The following is a 23,543-nucleotide window of genomic DNA, read 5'->3' as shown; positions in this document are numbered from 1 at the left end:
ATATGACATCATAACCAATTATGTTCCTTTTTACTCCTTATTACACCCATTTTCGGTTACGCATATGAATCGTCATTTTCCTTATCAATTGTTACGCCTACTGCATTCGCTTCATTGTAATGTATGTACTATAAAAGTCATTTCTTGTCAATAAAGTATGTACTTCACTTCCTGAACCTCCGTGGTGATGGAACTTGGAGCAACCGATTATAATCGTTCATTGGAATAAAGCCCATTCCGAACCTCTAATACCACGGATTCTGCCTCTCATTTTACTGAGCTATATTTATTATGTTTCCGTATCAAATTAAGTCCCGGTAAAGAATTTTATTTACCACATGAATGGCGCCCGAACAGGGACACTTTCTCATCTCACGCGCCGGCGGTGAGTTGCAGGCCCGGTCTCCTGCCACAGCTGGACGGACAATAACGCGTACCAGCAGGATTTCCTGTATCTCCCTCCGGTCAAGCGGGGGCGACTGAGGCTGCGATCAACACCCAGACGAGGCGGTGAGAAGTGCGAAGTATCCCGACCAGAGCCTAGCTGAGAGAGCAAGATCCGAGGTATACAGAGGCCCACCAGTTTCCGAAGTCCCAAGTCGAGTCCAGTGTCCGAAGCGTTCGAGTCGAGTCCAGTCCGGTTCAAGTTCAGTCAAGTTTCTGAGGCCTTCCGTTTCCGAAGCTACCCGGTGAGTACCATTGCTGGGGAGGCATTTCTGACGTGCACATAGGTTGTGCCGGTCAAGACGGGTTTGGGTACACAAATCCGGTCTGCACTGTTTCAGCAGTGTATCTGTACTGTTTAGCAGTATATCAAGTATTCCGAAGTATCTAGTTATTGTCAAAGAATTATGCTTGGTGATTAGTTATGCAGACGATCATCATTGTTGGTTATTTTAAAGGTTAAAAAAATGTTTAATGTTTAATGTTTAATGTGTTAAACGTCCTGCATATTGTGGTATGAATGGTTGTTCATTATTGTGCTTTTGTACTAAGTGTGTTCAAGATTAAGTATCAGATCAGTTCTCAATATGCCACTCTTTTCGAAACTAAGACAGATCACAACTAGAAAAGGGGTACTCGAAGAAGCTGTTCCCATTCCTCCTAGGGACACTCCAGGGTACTTCATGTATCACAAACATGGCCTAGACGCCATATTATTTCTTGATTTATGGGTAGACTACACCAAGGAATTACCAGAAAGTCAGGGGTGGCCCGCAGCGGGGACCTGGGATGCAGAGTGCATCGTGAAAGTAGAGGAAGAATTATGGAAAAAGAAAGCTAGACAATCACAGAAAGACGCCATTGAATTATGGCGTAAAGAATCACATAGACGAACAGAAAAAGCACGTAGACAGGAAGAGAAGAGTAAAGAAAAATCAAATGAAGACCGAGAAAATCTATTAATTGAAGAAGGTGCACGAGTGAAATCAGAACAAGTAGACAGACAAAGAAATGCCCTTATGAATGGTATGTATCCCCTTCTGGCTGAAGGATTACCTAAGTCTACTCCAGAAATACCAAAAGACTTGCCAACCCCATTATTTCCAATAAAGGTACATCCTAAGGGGCATCCTAGAACCGCAGAAGATGTTTTTCTTTCCTCATATTTAGATGACGCAGCTCCCGAGTATGCTAATTCCGCCCCACATAGACCGCCTATCAGGGAGGTTCAACGCCAAGATCCAGTACCCGTATCGTTACAGCAACAAGTTCTGACACAAGTTCCGGCAAGCACATCTGTTTCTGCATCTGTTCCTACAGCTACTTCTATAGCTGTGTCCACACCTATAGTTGCTGTGTCACGTTCAACGAATCCTTTCACACCCGACACCCCAGATGGGGCTACGGGAGGTGCTAGTAACATTTTCTCTACGCCACCCAGAATAAATAAACTTACCTTTCAAGAGTCAGCACATTCACGCACCCCCAAACTCATAAATGCCCGTACGCTTAAGGAACTTCTTATAGATTGTAGATATGACCCTGTGCCCGGCAAAGAGGACGAAATGACCCTGGCATCATTACGTATCAGACGAGCCGCGGTGTATCTAGGGAAGTTACCAGGAATGACTGCGCATCTAGATAATATATATCATTTTGTTCAAACAGGACGAGATTCTGAATGTATTAACAGAGCTATGGAATACCAGAAAGTGGAAATACAGGGGGAACTGTTACGTTTCCTCATAAATTGTGTGATCAGAAATCAAGACCGACCAGGGGTAGACCCGGAAGCAATGCAAATTCTTACCAGATGGAGTCAGAATATATCAGAAGGAAGACATGATAAGCAGAATTGTATAATAGCCATGTGCCGAAAGATCCGAAAAGAAATAGAACGCCTACACGAAGAAAGATTAGCGGTAGACCAGTTCGATCAAAGCGAGGAAGAAGGATCAGGACTGCCCACAGGACAGTCAGACACTATAGCCTATGTAGGTAGAGGAAGATCTTGTAGTAGTAATAGATGTCTTATTGACCCGATACGTCCGATATGTCCAGACAATAACAGGAGTTTCCCAACACCCATAGTCCATATAAGGTCTAACGAGCATTCGTTCCAAGCAGCTGACAAATTACTCCGAGAACGAAGGGGTTATCATTTCCTCGATTCTATGGATGAACAAGAATTAGCTAGGTCAGCTGTCCATTGGGTTGACAGTCCCGGAAAATACAGTGATGATACAGTAGCACGCACATTTTTGAATCTCACCCCAGATGAACAGCGTTTAGCTGGGATTTATATGATTCAACAACTCATTATACTATATCAGAGTCAGCATTCGGACCCTGGTCCCTTACCTGATATATTGACTGAATTACTCATGAATAGATGGAGAGGTTCAGGTACTAGACTAATTAAAGAAATTCTAGAATCAAGAAAGCAGTATATTCTTTTTGTATGTTCAGATCGTGTCTCATTGCCCATCAAGGAAAGAACCACGTATTACATGGATAGACAGAATCCCTTACGAGAAGTGCACCCAATAAAGGGCGAGGACAACGAGTTTAAGCGCGTATTTGTATATACGCCCATATCAAAAATAGAATTGTTAGAAATGAAGAAAGTGGTACCCAGTCATGACAAAGATCCAGCGGGTTTTCACCGAGAAATTAAAGACATGCTACTCATGGGAGAGTATACCTATCCCGACATTATGACAATATTAAAGGTATTGATGCCTGCTGGCATTTATGAGAAACTCAGGGAAAAAGAGTGGGAGGTAGGAGACCAAAAGATAGAATGGTCAGTATTAGAAGCAGAAGAAAAGGCCCGAACTGCAGGAGCAGGACTCGGGGATAAAACTAAAGCACTACCAGGTTTATTAGTACAGGTACTGCCACGTTTATTAACTACGAAAAAGGAAGATTGGGGTACAATTTCAGCCTGTAAACAGAAGCAAGATGAAGATACTAGTGATTACTATGCCCGATTTGAAAAATGTTTTGGTATAAATAGTGGCATAAAAGCAAGTAGCGAATCATACCCACATCTGTTTGTAACAAAATTAGTAGAAAATGCCCTGCCCCAAGTAAAGAATAGAGTATTAAAATTCGAGAGTACCTGGCAAGGTAACACTCCATCACAAATGTTACAAATGTTACAATACCATCACAATAGAATTAGAGAGGAACAAGAACATGAACACAGACGCATGAAAGACACAAAAATGAAAATGCTAGTTTCTCAGACAGTTCCAGCTGAAGGACATAAAAAGGGTATGACACATTCCGGTGATTCAGCAGGACCTGTAAAAGGGACATGCAATTATTGTAAAAAGCCAGGTCATTACGTACACGATTGTCCAGTTTTGAAACATAATATCACCATAGGTAAAACACAAGAAAGACCACGGCCACCTAGACAGGACCAGAATGAACAAGGAGCTCCGCAGCATGCACAGTCCATGCCAGCTTCACAACAGTCTATACAGTTTGTGCCAGCTGCACCAGCGCTGCCCGTCGCTGCCACACAAACCACGACACGACAACTGTACCAGACCGCACAGTACGACTATCCTGATTACCAACGATACGCATGAACCAGCCTAGAGAGGGAAGTTGACTTACCCCTTATCGAGATCCCTGTAGATCAAGAAGGACCTTATGTACATAGTGAATTGTTAGGCCAAGACAGAAAATTTTTACTCGATACAGGGGCAAGTCGAACGACCATAAAACGTAGTGAAGTTCCAGGGGCACCCCTCTCAGGCTCTCAGAATATTTCCCTTGGTTTTTCAGGAAAACCTATTGTTAATGAAGTGTCACAACCTCTTCCACTTACGATAGGACCTTTGACCCGAACTACCGATTTATTGCTTACTAAATCATGTCCAGAAAACCTGTTAGGAATAAAGACACTGAAGGCTCTAGGAGCTATAATATGTTGTTCTCCGGAAGGAGTAAGATTGTTTTTACGTGATTTTAAAGGTCATTATGTGTCTAGAGACATGGATCCCCGACTGCAGACTTTACCTACACATCTATGGGCACAAGGCCCTACTGATGTTGGTTGCATGACTATTACACCATATCGAGTCACATTAAAGGCAGGAGTGGTACTACCACGAATGCGACAATACAAGTTACCACCAGATGCTGTAGTGGCTTTACTACAAATCATTGACGAGCTCATTGCCCAAGGAGTGGTTGTGGAAACAGACTCCAATGTATGTAATTCACCAATAATTCCGATTCTTAAACGAACAGATCCAAAGGCCCCGCCAGTATATCGATTGGTTATTGATCTGCGCGAATTAAACAAGTGTATTGTGCCACAATTCCCTGTGGTCCCCGATATCTCATCATTATTGACAGCCATTGATTCCGAAGCAACATTCTTTACTGTAATTGATCTTAAAAACGCCTTTTTCAGCGTCCCAATAGATCCGGAAAGCCAATATTTGTTCGGATTTAGTTTAAATGGGCGTAGCTTTAAATTCTCACGCGCACCTCAAGGATTTACAGAAAGCCCCAGCATCTATAGCCAAGCACTGAAACGAGAACTTGACAGTATCCACATGCCAGTTAACACTGCCTTGCTTCAATATGTCGATGATCTGTTGATCACCGCTAGAAGCGAACCCGAATGTGAGAAAGCATCACTGACAGTTTTACAATTTCTAGCCGAAAAGGGGCACAAGGTGTCCCCTTCTAAGCTGCAATTCTGTGTCCAGCGAGTTATTTACCTTGGTCACTCGCTGTCCAAGGAGGGAAGGCAGCTTACACCCGACCGCATTCAGTTAATAGCTAACATGCCAATACCCAAGACACAAAAGGAAGTACGGGCTTTCATAGGCCTCACTTCATACTGTAGACAGTGGATCCCTCAGTATGCATTCCTAGCAAAACCACTCATTCAGTTGACAACACAGGAGGCAGCCACATCGACTGTCCTCCCTTGGACTCAGGAACATACACAAGCTTTTGAAAGCCTAAAGAAAGCTTTATGTCAAGCACCTGTTTTAGCAACGCCATGTTACAGAAAACAGTTTACACTCTTTGTTACAGAACGCGAAGGTACTGCCTTGTCAGTACTCACACAGGAACAAGCAGGAGCACACAAACCATGTGCTTATTTTTCTAGTACATTAGATCCAGTAGCTCAGGCTCTGCCTGCGTGCCTGAAATCAGTGGCAGTGACAGCTTTAGCAATCAGACAAAGCGATGCCATAGTGTTAGGACATCCATTGACAGTACAAGTACCACACGCAGTAGAGGTTCTTGTGAACCGAACACAAACACAACACTTGACTATTGCGCGACTTACAGGGTACGAACTTACATTGTTCCAGCCACATATAGAAATCAGACGCTGTAACACATTGAATCCTGCCACACTTTTGCCAGTAATCGGAACAGACCCACTAGCCCATGACTGTATTGAAGTTATTACTATAACGACGAAACCCAGACAAGATTTAACCGATGTCCCATTGTCAGATCCAGACCTGACGTTGTATGTAGATGGTTCATGTATGAGAACAAATACAGGAGAGTTGGTGGCTGCTTACGCAGTCACAACAGATACTGAAATTATTGAAACCAAGTGTATAAATACCTTGTCCGCTCAAGCAGCAGAGCTCGTCGCTCTGACACAAGCCTGTATTCAAGCCACAAATAAAAAAGTCAACATATACACTGATTCACGTTATGCATTCGGAGTTGTACATGACTTCGGCGTGCTGTGGCGAGAGAGAGGTTATTTAACTTCTCACGGTGCCCACATTCAGCACGGACCCCTCATTCATGCTTTATTAGATGCGATACATCTACCGATTGCAATATCGATTATGAAATGCAAAGCACATACGAAAGTTACTGATATCATTTCTCAAGGCAATGATCTAGCCGACAGAACAGCTAAACAGACTGCTCAAACCCAAACATCCGACATGACAAAGACAATAGTCCCGATGCCGACACAGTGTATGACAGTTAAAGATCCTACCCTTGACGTAATTGACATCCAGACACATGCTACACCAGATGAAATAAAGAAATGGACCGAATTAGGAGGGATCCAAACGGACCAAGGATGGATGATGAAGGAAAAGTCTGTGTGGTTCCTTCCTGATTCAATGGTCCAAGTCATTATTAACACTATCCATAGTCCAGCCCATCTAGGAGAAAAAGCTATGCTAGACAGCATTCAACATATTTGGTTCAATAAACATTTACGAGCTGCAGCCAAACAAAAGGTCCGTACCTGCATGATCTGTTGCCAGTTCAACCCAGGAAAAAGCGTTCCCGTAGAGCAGGGTGGATTTCATCCTCCTGATCATCCTTTTGAAGTCCTCCAGATGGATTATATCCAGATGGAACGATGCAGAGGATTCAAATATGTTCTCGTAGTTGTGTGTGCTCTTTCCCGTTGGACGGAGGCATACCCGGTTTCAGATTACACTGCCAAACAGTTAGTTCGAGAATTCTTCCCACGATACGGTTTACCACGTGTTGTACACTCAGATAACGGCCAGCCGTTCTCATCCGAATTAATGAAACATGTTTCACTTTTGTTAGGTTATCAGTGGAAATTCCACTGTGTCCGACACCCCGAAGCAGCAGGTCTCGTAGAAAGACATAATCAGATACTGAAAATCAGATTGTCCAAAATATGCAGAGAGAAAGGTGTCGACTGGGTAGTAGCGTTACCAGTTGCACTCTTTTACATGAGAATGGTAGCACACTCTCGAACAGGGCTATCCCCGTATGAGGTGATCTTCGGCAGACCACCAAATATGTGGGGGACGCCTATACCACGCAAAATAACTGATATTGACTGTAATATGCTGACAGATTACTTGGCTTCCTTGATGTCTGCACTACAATCTTGTCGTTCACAGGTAGCTGCAGCCTTTCCCGACAACACTGAGGTGAAACCCCATGACATAATTCCGGGGGACCTCGTCCTTGTGAGGAATTTCGACCGAAAGACTCAGCTGGAGCCCAGGTGGAAGACACCCAAGTTGGTCTTGCTGACCACAAGGACAGCCGTGAAGATTGAAGGCAGGAAAGGATGGATTCATTCAAGTCATATCAAGAAATTTCATGGACTTCCTTCAGATGTAAACAGCCCACCTCGTGTGTCTTCACCCATTGACTCAAAACTTCCTTTTGTGGAAAAAAGTGACTCTGAACACTATAAACTAAAGCTTAGGCCCAATCAGTCGAGCAATTTGATTGTTTAAGTCCTCTCCAAGGTGAAGCGGTTGAATTGTCTCTGACATGTATCCCTTGGACCTGAATAGAGAATACACCCGAAAAATGTTGAAACGACAGGCGTACTGTAAATCACTGCGTAGTCACTGCATAGTGACATTATTAATTTTGTTTTTCTTAAGTCTTTTAATAATTACTGCAAGTATATTGTTGCACATATATTACCCTATTGTCAGAAACGTTTACAATGTTACTGCTGAACATTCTTTTAGTGACTTACCCCCGCATGAATTGTCTTATAGACTTGCGCTGCGCAATAACACTTTCATTAGTATGTTACATCATTCCCATCAGACTAGTAATGCAACTAATTGTTGGGTGTGTGGCCGACTCCCTCCCTATCAGAATTATGAAGGAGTCCTGCCTTTCTTTCCACATCCGTTTACACATAATGGCTCCTGTGGAGCATGGTTCAGTTTAATCAATTCCATAGACTCAGATACAGCCGTCTACCAAGACCAGTGGGTATGGGGAAATCTGAACCTAGTTTTATTCAAAGTCTGTTACCCTGACAAGGAGGGTCGCCCCAAAAGAACAGGAACTGATCTAGAAAATGAAGTATATGGATTAGGTAACTTTACTCCTAATCTCATGGTTCTAAATGTCGAATCCGAAGTTGAACTAGTTTTACCAACCATGTCAGTATTCCCAGCGAAAGGTGAATTGTGTGTAAGAAAAGTTGGTTCCATACATATGGGCCATAGTAAATGCACTACTACAGTAGAATTCAGTGATCAAGGTAAATCTTCATTTAGAGCTTATCGCCACTCCTACTTTATATGTGGTCAGACTGCATATATGCGTCTACCCCTAGATTGGGATGGTACCTGCTACATTGCATTCCTTTTGCCACCTGTTTTCCTAGCTCCTCCTGATTATTATAGAAATATTCATTTAGTACACAACAGAGAGCGGAGAGATCTCCCGATTATCGATTACACTGAAACAGCATGGGAAAAATACACAGATTTCAATAAAGGCATCTTTCCCTATATAGGTACTGTTACTAATAGTAAGCTGATACGTAGATTAACTAGAACCCTTGAAGCAGTAGTGAATGAAACTATTTCCGCCTTAGGCAATTTAACAGAAGAGCAGTCTGCTATGCGGATTGTTGTGCTTCAAAATCGTCTTGTCCTTGACGTCATCCTGGCTGATAGGGGCGGAGCTTGTAGGGTCATCGGATCAAGCTGCTGCGTATTCATACCAGAAAATTCGCCATCTGTATATAAGGCCATAACCCGCCTTCATAAGATTGTAAGCCAGATACACCAGAATCCAGGCACCTGGACTTGGTCCGGTTGGTTTTGGAGCGTGATATCAGCCTGGGGATGGAGAGTTCTATCATTCCTAGGTATTGGCCTTCTCATACTATTCAGTTGCTGCTTATGCCTGCAATGTGGACCAGCGATTTGTGGTCTGTGTGCCACATCGTGCATTCCACATCAAGATTTTCATTCAAGATCCCGGAAGAAGAAAGAAGAACAAATGATGCTATATGAACAGATCAATAGATTAATGAAGATTGATATCTCTTGACGGGCAAGTAGGGGACAAGGAGGGAATGTGGAAATATGGATTTTTCTGGTCAGTTATGTCCCCTATCTTGGACCCCAACGGTTCTATGTGCATGTTACAAGTACATGTATGTTCCCTCCAGTTCCAGCTATGAAGACGCAAATACATGTGCGTCCACCGTTAACATGTCCTCTGTTGATCCGCCATGAATGGGCCGGATATTCCATTCCTAAGTACGAAAGGCCACCGCCTTTATATGGTTCACTTATGCCATTTTACAGTCCAGGCAAGTAGGCCCTGATTCTGTCATCAAGCTTTTCTTGCTTTCTGCCTCTGAAAGCTCCAGTCCGAGCCTGCATCCGTGACCATGAACTTTGTCTCATTCTCTGCGCGGCTCACGAAGCCTGACATCAGCTTGCTGCCTGCCAAGAACTGTATTTCACCTTCGAAATTATCTGCTCCGTTCCCTGCCCGATGCATTCCTGTCTGGTAGTTTAAGTAAACATTCTTCCAGCTACCGAGCAAAGGCCCGGCTTCTCTGTCTTTATGCAAGTAATTCATAGCCCTGTTACTATGGAAGATTCCGCCCTCGCATCTAGTGTAGACACTTAGACGCTTGTACACGCACTAACAGTCAGTATAGTCAGTATAGAATAGATTCTGTCCGAGAGTCCTTCTTTTTGTGGATAACATAGTTCTTTAAACATAGGATGTTAGATATGATTTGGGATTAGGTTGACTTGACCCCCCAGACTTCTTGTCTCCACATGTAAAGCTAAATGTCAAGTCCCCCTCACCCCCTAGTTGCACGTCAATCACACGTCATGCTGCTGCGCGCGCATCTATGCCAAGTATTATCTTATAGATCCACCTATATAGGACATCATAACCAATTATGTTCCTTTTTACTCCTTATTACACCCATTTTCGGTTACGCATATGAATCGTCATTTTCCTTATCAATTGTTACGCCTACTGCATTCGCTTCATTGTAATGTATGTACTATAAAAGTCATTTCTTGTCAATAAAGTATGTACTTCACTTCCTGAACCTCCGTGGTGATGGAACTTGGAGCAACCGATTATAATCGTTCATTGGAATAAAGCCCATTCCGAACCTCTAATACCACGGATTCTGCCTCTCATTTTACTGAGCTATATTTATTATGTTTCCGTATCAAATTAAGTCCCGGTAAAGAATTTTATTTACCACAAGAGCCCGAGTCGCCTGAATGCTTAGTAGGCTTCTTTACCGGGCCCGAGGGCGGGGCCTGGGAAGCAGTCACTCGGTGTGCACCTGGGCCCGAAGGTGGTGTGACCAAGCCTTTTTCGATGGTGTAGGGAGGGGGTCGGGGGTCGACGTTTCTACTTACGACCCGCTGCCCAGGAGTGATGTCCTCGATGTCGGAGTCCTCGGCATCGGAGGCGCTGACGGGGCCTTCTTCGATGCGCTCCTGTTCAGGTATATCGACGCCCTCCTGGAAGATGTCATCGGGAATGGGTGCTGACGAGCGAGCCATCGTTCTCCTGGCTCGACGATCTCGAATGGTCTTCGAGCGGAAAGAGGCACAAGCTGCACAGTCTCTGGCCTCGTGCTCCGGAGACAAGCAGAGTTTGCACACCTCATGAAGATCGGTGTGGGGAAATTTCGACCCACATTGAGGAAATTTCTTGAATGGCGTACTTTCCATGAGTCAGATACCAAGGCCCAGGTGTTGTGTGCAGATTTAGATTCCTTATATAGGTTTCTCGATTTATGCTCTTATATGGGTACAATTCACATTGCCCTTATTTGGACACAGAAATCCGGCCCTTATTTAGACATTGTCCATACAAAACAAATACAGGCATGGCCACCTACATCCGTCCATCCACGTCGCAACGAATTCTTGGAAAACCAGACCCTTAAGCCTTTAGGAATTTCCCTCAGCTTGAATATTGATTTCTCCAAGAACTCATTAAGTATGCATGAACATCTATTCCTTAGGGGTTCATTCATGACTTTCTTCTGCCTGACTTTAAAGTCAATACTGGCATTCCTAGACCCCTTCAAGGTATAAATATACCTGCCCTTGCCCTGGCAAATTGCAGTTCACGGAGGATTCAATCCAACCCAGACTACGCGGTTCGCCACGGCAAGTTTGGAAGGAGATCGAGTTCCAGCCTGAAACACTGACTTGACGCTGCCATCCGCCTCGCAGAGAATCCAGCTCCAGTGCTCTCTGACCTCCCTTGTGGGGTGATAGACTATTGAGTCCAGAAAAGAGATTCCAACCTCTCTCATTCTAAGGTATGGAGCTGACTAGAACTTAGAGAAACTTTTGGCAACTCTTGGCTAAACTAAAATATAGCTAGCTATACTTTAGAAATGGCACCTACTTCAAACTTCGTACTGCACTTAGGTTAGGTACAATGGGGTAGAACAATTTAGAAGCATCAGATGAGTATCACATTTTAGCTTATGTTATTTATGTATGTATTTTGATTAATATAAGTCATAGCTACAAACCATGCTATTGCAGTATTATTTTAGCTTACTGCTATCCTCATACATATTGCACTTTGCAGTCTGTCTTACGATTGTAGCAATTCTTGCATGAGAAATAAGACTGTTCAATAATGAATATGCTACTTACCAGTATGCATCTGTTCTTGGCATGTAGGGCTGCTGACATTCATATCTGTGCATAGATCGCCGCCTAGTGTTGGGTCCGGATGTTTGCACGTTGTTGTCCTGGAAGAGTCTTCGAAGTATCCTGGGATAGGTGACTCCTCCCCTGGACTACAGTGCGCATGGGCATCCTCTCCATCCTCAGATTGTTTTTTTCCGCCATTGGGTTCAGGTGCGCTATCTTGACTCAAGTTAGGAAAATCTTTTTTCAGGCCAAAAGGCCTTTAGTTCGCGTCGGTACTGTTCTCGATCGGTATCGATAGTATCTTTGTTAGTTTACTAACTTCCAGAACTAACTTTCGCATCTTACCCGACCGTCGATTCGACATAAACGATGGAATCGAGGACACCATTCAAGAGGTGTCCGGTATGCAATGCGAAATATCCCCACGTCGACGTCCATCCGGTGTGCAACAAATGCCTTTCACCGGATCACGACGAATCTACATGCATGGCCTGTGCCAGATTTCGATCCAAGAAGACTCTACGGAATCGACGAGCAGCGAGACTCGAGGCGCAGCAAGCGGCACCAGCCCCGGCCGACATCTTCAACGCCGAGACCGAAGATGTCGAAGAAGTGGAGAAACTACCCTCCAGTCCCGTTTCCGAACATGACTCCGGATCGGAAGACGTCGACGAAACACTCTTTCGCAGAGATGAAGACGAAACCGAGGTAGGAGACTACAATGAGGCCTTAGGGGCCGAAGAGAGTAGCTCCGGTGACGAGCAAGGCCTACCCGTTCAGACTGAAGAAAGCCCAGTGCAACAGTCTATGGCTCCGGTCGAGGGATCGCCTTCGGGCCTTACCCAAGACCTATCCCGCAGTTCTTCGGCCCCGCCCTCGGGCCCGGCCTCGGACATTCAGCGGCAGCCATTAATGCCCAAAACGGCTGGTTTCCCTTCTTCGAAACCGAAACCGAAAGCTGTATTGGTTCAATTGAAACCGAAACCGAAAGTGGCGCTGGTCGGATCGAGGCCCTCCACACCTTCGACGCCAGCAAAACACATCTGCACCGAGCGCACCAAACGAGACTTCGGTGCCGAACTCGAAGCGGCCGACGTCGGAGTCGACATAAGGAAGAAGGCCTTCGGTACCACCAAACCTGCTCGGCTCCCGGCACCGACGCAATCGACTCCGACCCCAAAGGTCAAACAGCCTGCTGCGTCTCACACCGCTTCCACGGCGACACCAAAGCCACACTCATCGAAGAAGTCGACGGCCATTCCCGCCCCTCGACTCGATGACCCACCGGCGCCGAAAAAATCTACGACCGCCTTAACAAAACCGGTCGGTGCAAAAGACTCGAGGGCGCTCCAGACGCGACCCATTGCTGCGCAAAGCACCAAAAAGAAAATGGTCCTCCAGGACACGTCGGGCTCCGAACCAATTAAAGCTCCAGCAGCCTCTTCGACACCAGCCAACATTACTTTTGGCCTGCCACCATCCACGGCCCCGAAAATGTTCCAAATCAGGACACGGGTGACCCATACCACGATCACGCCTGCCGAACGCTCTGCGGAGACGTCTCCATCGCATCTAATCGACGCCGACACCGGCAGGATGATTATCCACAAACGGAAAATAACTTCGGAGCCGGCTTTGGACTCCTTCAGGATTCCACTTAAACAAAAGCTGCCTGTGGCTACAGAACCAGTTCTTTACGAACCTTTCCACTCACCCTACCAGGATCCACAATCCTTCTCTCCCACACACTCCGACACGGATGCGTTGGTGGACTACATGGGTGACCAAGTCCCCTACCCCGGAGACATGGACCCTGACGGCCAACAGGACCCTGATCAAACTTGGGATGACCCTGTGGACCCAGGTGCACCTATGGATGCACAAGACCCGCAACTCTATGGAGCAAAAACATCTCCCACAGAGGACACGGCAGCGTTCAACGCTCTAATTGAACGTGCTGCGGCCAATCATGGGGTGCAACTTCACTCGGACACCGTCGAGGACGACTTTCTTATGGATACTTTTGCATCCTCAGAAAGGAATATAAAAACTCTACCCATGTTGAAGGGTGTCCTCAAACCAGCAAAGGACATCTTCAAGGAACCCACCAGGGCAAGAGTGATAAACCCCAGGATCGACAAAAAATACAGATCAGCGCCTGGGGACCCTACTTACATCAGAGGCCAATTACCTCTGGATTCCATTGTCGTTGCGAAAGAAATAAGACTGTTCAATAAACCCTTTTATTGAAACGCCCGTCTCTCTATTTCTGTGCAACTCTGTAGAAACGAAGCATGCACGACTGACTGAGTGAAACTTATCACTATTCTGAGACCGTTTCGATTCTAAAAGGAAACAAAGTTGTCATGTTTATGCAGTTGTCAAAGACTAATCCCTTCTTGCATATTCGAGAAGTTTCTAGTGACCTCTGAGTTAGCTGGCACACACAAGTAATTAAGTTTAATATACTCGATAGAGACATACTGACCTTAAACCTATGTCAAATCTATAGTGTATGTTATTCCAATGCGCAGAGCCTATCAGGGATATAGGAAATACACTACACAGGTAGGCCCGAAGGCCTTCGTCGATGACCGGAATCGAGGACTTCGATGTTGCAGAGACGTGCGACGTTAAGGGATTGCAATCAAAAACAATACCGGCGAAGGGTGAAGGATTGCGCCTCGAGAGTGGAATCGGTTACGGTTCCAAACTGGAGCGCGAGAAACACATCTGAGCCCGATGGCGAAAAAAACAATCTGAAGATGGAGCCGATGCCCATGCGCACTATCATCCAAAGGAGGAGTCACCTATCTCGTGACTTCCAAAGACTTTGCCAAGACAAAAACAAATGCAAACATGCGGGCCCAACACCAGATGGCGATCTATGCTCAGTGTGTGATCTGCAGCTCATATGCCTCGAACAGGGGTTTCAGGGTGTTTTGTTTCTCACTCCCTGTTCGACTTTTTCTACTGTTTCCTCGGATCAATCCCTGACAGTTCTGTCCTTGCATTTGCCTCTCCACCAATTCCCTGAAGAATACTTGTCATTTTGTTCGGTATGTATGAATCTGGATGGAATGGGGGCGGACGGAAACTTGTGCCGATGTACTCAATGCTGCTTTTACATATTTGCAAATTAATAAAAACAGAGTTAACCTTAACAAAGACTCCAAGACCAGAATCTGGATTCGGGTGACCATGCGAATCTGCACATGCCCCCCACAGCCTGAGTTTGAGTGGCCCAACACCAGGAGGAGGTCTCCCAAGCAGTCCCGACATGGGATCTGGTGATCCCTGATCTCCCTCAAGCCTCACGATGAAGCCTGCAGCCACAACCTCACAGGTCCTCCCAACCGCGACCAGAGCTGGTAAGACAACCAGACGCCAAGAGACACCCTTGCACTCAATGTCCCACGGTCTTGGGTGGCCCAACCGACTGTGTCCAGGCATCCCCCAAGAACCCAACTTACCTCTCCAGCCGGAGGTCACCTTCAGAAGTCTCCCTGCCCGAGCCTGCAGCAACTCTGTCAAACCACAAGGTCCCTACTGGTCTTCAAAGGGCACCCGACGTCCCCTTGGCATCATGCACCCAGCCGGCCCTGTGGTGCTGGTGGTGTAGCACCTGTGCTGATAGTTGGACCCTACAGTGCTGACCTTAAGCCCAGGAGCTTTGCTGCCACACCCAAGTGGCCTGCTAGTACGCAGTCCCTAACTTAAGGCCCCCTTAGCCCCATTGGCTAACATTAGGCCCCTGCACTCTGTACCTGCAACTCAAATGCTAACCTAGACCTTGGGAAACCTTGGTCCTAACCCCCAAATCTCCTACTTGTAAGAAGTTTACTTATCCGTAAAACCGCTAACCAGTTTTCACCCATAGGAGCCCATGTTATAAGATTTTGGGACCGATATATTTTAAGTGTTGAACTGTTTTGTATAGAAGAAATAGTATCTTTAACTGAAGCCAAAAAAGTCTTACTTACCTTGTATTGTGAGATCCTTATGTGTGGCATCTAGGCATACCACCCCCTTACTCAAAGTAATCTAAAAGTAACTGAAAAGAATTCTAAAAGTAATTTTGTAATGCATACTGCTTTCTGAATAACTACCAACCTGTAACAATTGCAAAATTCAATCATAACTGCATTTCATGGGGAAAGGGTTTGAGAGTATATTTTATTTACCCATGCCAAGTCCTGCTTGGTTCTGAAATAAAACCGAATACCTTTATTTTATATACTTAGGCAATTGGTCTGGATTCAGGTCTCCGAGTGTGTGCCTTCAGTCTTGATTGAGTGAATACCAGAAATGCTTAACACACCCTCTGCAAAAGTCTAACTATGTATTTATTTTAGTGTTTTATAGAGCGCGAATTTGACCAGTGAGGGTATCAGTGCGCTTTACAACGGTTTACAGAGGAGAACAAACAAAAAGTCTTAAGAGTACAGAAATATACAAAATGGTTGGAGGGAAGCTGGGAACAGAAGGAAAAAGAGAGGGACACAAGTGTATGCTTACAATTACAGTTGGAATCAGTAAAAACAAAAGCCCCACATTTTCTTGGTGGACTGAGATGGGGATCGTCCATACTGCCACAAAGAAAGCGGTTAGTACATACCTGATTTAGCCTCTGCTGTACCTCTGGGGACTCTCTGGACTCTGTATATACTATACCAAAATAAGGTACAGTGTGCCCAGAGCCAGCTTCCTACAGGAGACTTCTTCGTCCTTCATAGGTTGCAGGTAACTAGTTTTAAGTTCTGAGAGAGCTCCTAAATATTAATGGGCATCTCAAGTTGGGTGACTACACACTCTATTATGCCACCCTTCTTTGGGAGGAGGCATACTCCTAGCCCTGATTGGAGGAGTACCCTCATCTTCAAGATGGGGGGGACCGAAAAGTGTGTTGAACTTCGCCTCCTCAACCTGAGGGGTGGTGTTGGCAGAGGTGGGCACATCTCCTATTCTTTTAAAGTCCCCCACCCCCCAAAGAGGGGGTGTAAACAGGGACTGCCATCTGCCACTAGCAGCAGAGGCTGGGGGTCGAATTACAAAGGCGGCAGGCATTATAAGCTTAGCCTTCGAGCACTGTGCCTATCCTGGGGGGGGGGGGGGGGGGGGGTGCACCGGTTGTGGTCCCAGAGAGCAGGGTCTCTCCACCCAGTAGTCCAGAAACAGGTCTGCATGTAGCAGCTAGTCTGTGACCACACCAGGGTCGGTAGGTTCTCAGAGTACATAGTTGAAGTAATCTCACACTGGCATCAGTGTGGGTTTATTACAAGGAGTTGTTTGGCACCACACACTCCTGGTTTCAGTGAAGCCACTGTGGTGCTGGGAAACTCAAGTTGTCGAGTTTCGAGCCCATGTCCTCCTCCTGGCTTACCTGGCACTTACAATATTTAAGAATTGACTTAAGTATTGTAGAGGCATATCTACTCATACGGCTAGGCCCTCACCTGTGGTATAGTGCACCCTGACTTAGACCTGTAAGGACTGCTAGAGGGGTCACTTACCTATACCTTCAGGCAGTGCTGGCTGGCAAGGCACCAAGGCAAGGTGCCATGTTGACTGTCGTTTGCCACCTCCCAAAGGCATAAAAGCTGCAGGAGTAGTGGCGTGGTCTTAGTGAGGGGGTGGGGGGTCTCAGGGCACACCCTCTTCAGCTTCCAGGCCCTAGGTACCAAGGGTAACACTTAATAGGGACTTACAGGGAGCAGAAGTACCAATTGTGTATATGTTTTTAGGGAAGAAGCACTGGCACAGGAGTGCCTGCCTGGAAGGGACCAGGTGCACTACAAACAAAACCACATCAATGTCCAGTGAAAGTGTGGGGGCTAACCAGGTCTAAAGAGGCACTTTTTCACATTATGGGTCAGTCTTGTCAAGTGTAGGAGGGAGAGGACCATCAGAGGTGCTGGGGTTAACAGAAGCGCACCTACCAAATACAAGTATTTGTGAACATTAAAAATTTAAATGTATGTAGAGAAGGATGTAAATGTCTCTATAAAACTCTACTTTGAACAAGATGGTGGAGGCATGATAAAGGAGTTCAGAACAATGTTCTAAAATTTATATTCATGTTTCGTCATAGACGCAGTCTGCTCCCATAAATTTGTTAAAAGGATGGTGGAGGGTCACGGCAAACATTGGACAGGCCAACAGGTTTACTTGCAACCATTACGAATGTCTCTAGATTCAGGTATCAACAAAAAGGAACACAAAAAAAGAGAATATACAAAGAAAAGAAAAATCATCCTTTGGGGATGTCGCCCTAGAAATTAGGGAATTATCCAATTACTATATATCAGTATCTATTTGGTGTTCTACCTTCCATTCCGGTGTATTCAGAAGATTGCACTTATGATGATAGTGGTTAAGAAGACTTGGTGTAGTGAACTAAAACGAAGTACAGTGTGTAGAGTCCAGGCAACCCTTACTGGTTTACAGAGGTAAAAATGAGAACGCTAAATGCTCTTTTGTGGTAGTGTGGACTAGCAGTTTAAGATTTTCAAAGGGTAGAGCTAAGCATTTGTTGTACTCACAAAGGCAATAAATGAGACACAAATAAATCTGAGACCAATTTGGAAATATAATTCGTGTTTTGTATATACATTTTGATACCAATAACTTCGTTATCAGGTAAGTACTTTTTAAAATATTGAATTTCACAGTAAGTAAACAGTTCACTTAAAATATATGAATCCTTACGCAGCAATGTTTTCCTTTGGGAGAAAACTCGTATGTGGCATACAGGTAAATACTGTCAGTAACGGGGGTGGGGGGGGGTCTCCCTCTGGAGTTAAGGTTGTAGGGGGCTAAGGTCCAAAGAACCACCAGCAGTTACTTGTGACCTTCCCTGGGACGTCCAGGTGCAGATCAGGTTGGCTGTGCGTGCTACACTGGTGGAAAGAAGGGGGGCCACCTGCAAACATTTAGCCATCATCCTTAGAGAAGGTGACAATACCTTCAACCAGAGAAGGCACTGCCATCGAAGGGCGCAGGTTCTCACCTGCAGGGGGTCAGAAACCAGTATGTGGTGGCAGACTGATCTACATCAGTCAGACAGTACACTAGTTGTTGGTAGGTTTTCAGGGGACACCTCAATGGTGCCCTCTGGGTGCATGTATTAATAAATCCATCATTGGAATCAGTGTGGGTTTATTAATATGAGATGTTGGATTCCAAACAGCTCTAGTGTCAGTGAAGCCAATATGCAGCTGGAAAACTTGCAAAAATACCAGTGTCCAGCACATGTTCTCAAAATGGCTTCCCTGGTCCCATGTAATGTCGAAGAATCGAGTTGGGCATCACTGAGGCATATCTGCTCATGTAGATAAGTCCACGCATGTAGTATAGTGCACCTTGCCTTAGGGCTGTTGTAGGAAAGTGGCTCTATATATACTGTTCCCAAATAGGTACAGTGTGTATAGAGTCCACAGTCCCCAGAGGATTGGCAGAGGCTAAAGTTAGATAGAACCTTACTCTCTAAAGTGGTAGCATGGTCGAGCAGTAAGGCAGTATCAGAGGACAGTGTAAAGCATTTGTTGTACACACTCAGTCAGCAAATGGTCTCGCACACTCAAGAACTGAACTCTACGCCAATGGTTTGTATAAAAAAAAAATATATGGTTGTTTTATTTTAGAACCATCAATAGGTATCAAAATATACTTTCTCAGAATGAGATGCTTTAGTTATATACTTTGCAAAAGGCAATTGACTTGGAATGCAATAGTTACAATTTGTTGCAATAGGCAACCCAATTTCAAACACAATAATACATTGAGCTCAATGGGAATTTTAAGTTGTATGCAATTGATTACTTTCAGGATTACTTTTCTAACTCCAGGACTGGATCCTAGATTCAGTCCTGGGACAGTTCTTGGAAACAAGTGAATAAATACTTTTTAGTTACTGTTGTGATTTTTAAGCAATATTTTGCTATTTTAAAAGTAGACACTTAGAAACCTTTTCCGATCAAATTAACAATGTTATCCTATGGAGGGAACTTCACTTAGCAGGAAAGTGGAGTTATGGTTACTTTTTTCTAGGTCAGTGTTGGATCCTGGATCCAGCACTAGTGTATCACCTGTAAGCAGTTGAGAAACTGCGTTTAAGTTACACAGGCGATTTTTAAGGAATATTTATAAGTTTGCAAAATTGACACGTAGAAGAAATTTCACAGAAAAACAGTCAATGGTTTCCTATGGAAGAAAATTGAGTTAGTGGTAAGTACGGTTGGGAGTACTTTTCAGGGTCAGTGCTGGGCACCAAGATCCAGCACTGGGATCTCTCCTAATAGCAGGTGAGTATTTCCGTTTTCGTTACTCGGTTGATTTTAGGTAAATATTTTAAAGTTTAGAAACTCCACACTTAGAAGAAATTTCAGAAGAAGCCAGTCAATGTTACCATATGGAAGAAAAGTGAGTTATCGGCTTTTGGGTAAGTACTCGACTGGCAGAGTTAAGGTCCTGGGCTCAGACTCAGGGTTCTCCCAGGGTCGGGTAAGTACAGTTGTTACACCCTCAGCGGCACAGGGGCAGCCGGGTGCAGAGTGAGTTAGGCCCAATGTTATCCTATGGGAGGCAGGGGGGCCTTGGTTGGTGGCAGCTGACTAGCAGGCCACGCGGCTGTGGGAGCTGGGCTCCTGGTCACTAGCTCAGGGCAAATGGGGAAGTAGGTAGAAGTTGCACAGCCAGGGCCATTCGGGCGGCTGGGTGCAGGGTGCTTTTGAGCCTTCGGGCGCTCAATGGATTTCAATGGGAAAGCTCAAGGACGAACAAAGGCTGCAAAGCTCGGGGACGAAGATTCTTCATGTGTGCCCACCACTTCGAGAGGTAAGTTGGGTAGTTGGAGGATAGGTAGGCACCCAGGAGTCGTAGGCCGTAGGGCGCCGGGGTGCCTTTGGGTGTCTCTAACCCCCTGTTGATCGCAGTGGGGGGGTCCCTGGTTCTGAGGCTGCAGGCATCATCAGGAGCGTCGAGGTGGGTTATTGGGTGCCGGATTCGGGGTCACAGTCGCCGGGGGGGACGTCCTCAGGGTCTTTGTCCACTCCAGCACAGTCCAGGCTTGGCGGATGCAGTGTGTGCAGGGTTCGCGGTTCTGGGCTGGTGCCAGGGGTTAGATACTTGCTTTGAGCAGAGCCACTGCTCGTGGGAGTCCCAGGTGCTCAGAGTCACAAGGTAGCCAGGTCCTCCGGGGTTTGTGAGGTTGCTAGCCACAGGAGGTGCCGGGATTTAGCAGGAGCAGGTTCGAGGGTCGACCGGCCGGTAGGGCTGGGGCCAAAGCAGTTGGTGTCTTCCTCTTCTTAGCAGCTGCACGGCAGGTCTTCTTTCTTCTTGATCTTCTTTGCTGTTTTAGAATCTGGAATCGGAGGAAAGAAGGTTCAGAGTGCCCCTAAATACTAAATTTAGGGGCGTCACAGGTAGGTAAAGGGCAGGGACAACTGGGTCCCTGTCCTGGGGTGGGTACACCCCCTATCCTGCCACTCTCCTGTGGGAGGGGGGCAGTGGCCTAGTCCTGATTGGGTAGGGCTCCCCATCTTCAAGATGACGAGGGCCCGGAGATGTGCTTCACCTCGCCTCCCCCACCTGAGGGGTGGGGTTGGCAGGGCTGGCACATCCCCTGTCCTTACTTGGATTTTCCGGCAGGTCTTCCCGCCAGAGTGGGAGTCAGAACCGATGGGTGCCAGTTGCTGAGTACAGCAAGTGGCCCGGAGAAGCTCACAAAGGCGGCATGCCTTTGAAGCTTCCCCCTGCCCATCCTGGGGGAGGAGACCTAGCACCTCGACCAGGATGTGCATTGTTGCAGGCCCAGGAGAGCAGGGGCTCTCCACCCAGGGGTCCAGCAACATGTCTGCTGTGTGGCAGCCTAGACAGCCTCTCAGACAAGACGTGGATTGTAGGTTAGGTTTCAGGGGGAATCTCTAAGATGCCCACTGTAGTGCATTGTACATTAAATCCCACACTGGCATCAGTGCGGGTTTAATGTGCTGAGAAGTTTGATACCAAACTTCTCACTCAGTCTTCAGTGTTGCCATCATGGTGCTGTGGAGTTCGTGTTTGACGAGCTCCCAGCACCATATACTCTTAAATGGCAGCACTGCACTTACAGTGCCCAGGAATGGACCTGGGTACTGTAGGGGTACAGGGCTCATGCTCCTGTGCCCACACCACTGGCTTAGGGCACACAGCTAGAGGGGTGGCTGATGTATGCCAGGGCAGTGTAGGTTGTGGGCATGGCACACAGGAATACCCTTGCAGGCTGAGTGTCTGGGTACAAGACAAAACAGAGTCGACATGGCACACAGGGATGTGTGCCATGTCGACTCTGTTTTGTCTTGTACCCAGACACTCAGCCTGCAAGGGCAGTGTGTTTGTGTTAGAGTACAGGGCCTCTAAGGGTGGCACAATAAGTGCTGCAGCCCTTAGAGGCCTTCCCTGGTCACAAGGCCCTGGGTACCATTTACCAGGGGCCGACATGTGGCCAGGGTTCGCCAATTTGGGTTTTAGGTTAGGCACATAGGCCCTGGGCACCTGATTGGCAGGAGTCCAGGGCACACTCAGTCAAAGTACATTGAGCAATTCAGCAAAAAGTGGGGGAATACCATGCAAGAAAGATGGCACTTTCTCACAGCTGTAAGTCCTGCTGGAGGGCTGACTTACCTATACTGCATACAGTGTCTACAGGCATAGCACACATAAGGTGTGCCATGTCATATCTTCACTTTTTTCTGCACCATGGCACACAGCCTGCCTAGGACAGTTTGCATGTTGGTGCTGATGCGTCCCTTAGGGTGGCACAATACATGCAGCCGCCCTTCAGAAACCTGTTTAGCCTGCCCACAGAGCAAACCTATACATTTATCAATGTGTGCAAGAAACTGTGGCAAACATGCTGGCAAAATGCCACCAGGGTCTGTGTCTGCTCTGTGGGGAAAGAAGCTGAAAGGTCTGTGCAATATTTCATCATAGATTTCACTTGAAGAATACATTGGAGTATGGTTATTATGTATGGCTTACTATATGATGCTCACTTATTTAAGTGTAGCACCCTGCACTAATCAAGACAACCCTTATGGTCCTTATGGTGATTTTAGTGGTCTTAGACAACCTTAGAAAGCTCTCTAAGTGGTAGCTGTGGAGAACAGGCTTCAGGCTTAGTCCAGAAGGAGTGTAAAACAGCTTGTTTCACCAGTACGTAATCTTATGGTATATGTTAAGTGAAAAAGAATCACGGTGTAGTTCTAAAAATAGGTATTTCATTACAAAAACTCTCTAACACATTTGTACTATCTCCTATCCGGATCGAGAAAGAAACACAAACACAATTCTTAGGAAAAAGAGAACATAAGCAGCAAAAATACACAGTGGTCTCGAGGGGGGGGGGGACCAAACCATGAATTAAAATAGTAGAATGCGAACCAGGGCTCAAGTAAAAAATGCACCCAGAAGACGTAGATGTGTTATGGGACCCAAGGAACCACCCAAGGTAAGTACCCAGGAACCCCACGGAGGCCATGTACAGTGTGAACACGAACGCGTGATCAACACAAGTCAGTGGGTAAGTCCCGGTTTTAACGAAAAAGGACCCCTTCCAGTGGACCATAAAGAAACCCTGTGGAAGATGGAAGGGTGGAGAGTCACCCCACCTGTGGATACTCAAGA

General features: G+C 46.0%; 1 protein-coding gene across 2 annotated transcripts in view; it reads right to left on the bottom strand.

The window, feature by feature from the left end:
• Positions 1 to 23,543, bottom strand: part of NNT (nicotinamide nucleotide transhydrogenase) — a 391,279-nt gene that overhangs the window by 151,067 nt on the left and 216,669 nt on the right. The gene's annotated exons all lie outside the window — the stretch shown is intronic.

The sequence above is a fragment of the Triturus cristatus genome, chromosome 2_1 (assembly GCF_964204655.1).
Source record: "Triturus cristatus chromosome 2_1, aTriCri1.1, whole genome shotgun sequence".
Lineage (NCBI taxonomy): Eukaryota > Metazoa > Chordata > Amphibia > Caudata > Salamandridae > Triturus > Triturus cristatus.
The sequence above is the reverse complement of the archived record's forward strand: the minus strand, read 5'-3'. Positions and strand labels throughout refer to the sequence as shown.